We start from the raw sequence: 1,405 nt of genomic DNA on the forward strand, positions 1-1,405 counted from the left end.
AATTGAGGCATTAACAAGCACTGATTGTTCATTTTGGTGCAAGGAGACCGAGAGCTGCATGGCTTGGTGTGCTGCTGGCTGAAGAACGTGCTGACAAGACACAGCTTTGTGTCTTCACTGCACTGGGGTCGAAAATCAGTCCTGAGAAGTCAGTGCTGAAGGGGATGAGCACAGCAAAGGACCTGTCTTTTGTCAGAAGACAGCTCTCTGCAGCACCAGTAGCTCAGAGCTGATGAGTGCACTGGTGGTATTTGTTCTGGTGATATTTGTTCTGCTCACTCTCACCTTCCCCAGGCAGTAGCAGTTGCCTTCCTGTTGCACCTGGGCTCCTCACTGCTGTGGGGAGGTTTCTTTCCACTGGGATGGGATGAGCTTCCCTCTGGCCCTCCTCCTCATCTGTCTTCTGACCTAAAAATACTTCTAACATTAATCAAAACAACCTGCATGCTTATTTTACCCTTAAACATTATTTTCATGCTGAACCTTATATATTTACATACTGTGAAGTTAGAGCTTTATTAGCTAGTATTAGTGAATGATTGTAGAATTGTAATGTAATTTCATGTTTATGCTTTTTACATAACCAAAAGAACTTCACCTTATGAAGTGATCTAATATAAGTCTAGAATGAATAATAGTCTTTCACATTGGTGAGATTTATTTAATTTAAATCCTTAATCTGAAGAGAAAGGGCAAAAAAAAGTATTTTTTATCTTTTAATTCTGGCAGTAATTGTATACTTTTTCACTGCCACACTATTGCAGTAGATATATTTTCTCAATATACTGCTGACACCACGTGCCAAGTGATATTTTCATTATATCACATAAAACATTTCTGTAATATTATGAAGAAACTGAAACTGAAAATGAAATGAAATGAAAATATTTCTGCACTATGAAGAAACTAATTGAAAATATAACATCCATGGGGAGAATCTGGCCTGTGCCCTTTTTTTAAGAAAAGGTGTGGTGCTTTCAGCCAAAACTGATAATTGCTAATAAAATAATTTTTAAAAATGGCTAAGATTATGATATTAATGAAGGAATGTCTGCGCAAAATTATTACAAGTTACTGTAAGGTGTACTTTACCATTCCAAGAAAATAAATGTACTTACCATAATATGAAAATGCAGCAAGCATTCCACATGCTAGTTAATAAATCAAAAATAATAAATCAAAATAATTCAAATTATGTCATTTGAAAATATAAGATACATATATTTAGAGCTATAAGCACTGAGAAAGATGAAAATTTAAAAATGGAAGTGCTGGGGTTTTTGCTTCAGGGCATGCATACTGCTACACAAGCTGAAAATTTTACTCTATAGTTATTTCCAATCCTGTTTCAAGACATTTTGCACATTTTTTTTGGAGTGTGTGAAGCAAACCTCCCTGAACCAGA

This window comes from Parus major, chromosome 1A (assembly GCF_001522545.3).
Source record: "Parus major isolate Abel chromosome 1A, Parus_major1.1, whole genome shotgun sequence".
Classification (NCBI taxonomy): Eukaryota; Metazoa; Chordata; class Aves; order Passeriformes; family Paridae; genus Parus; species Parus major.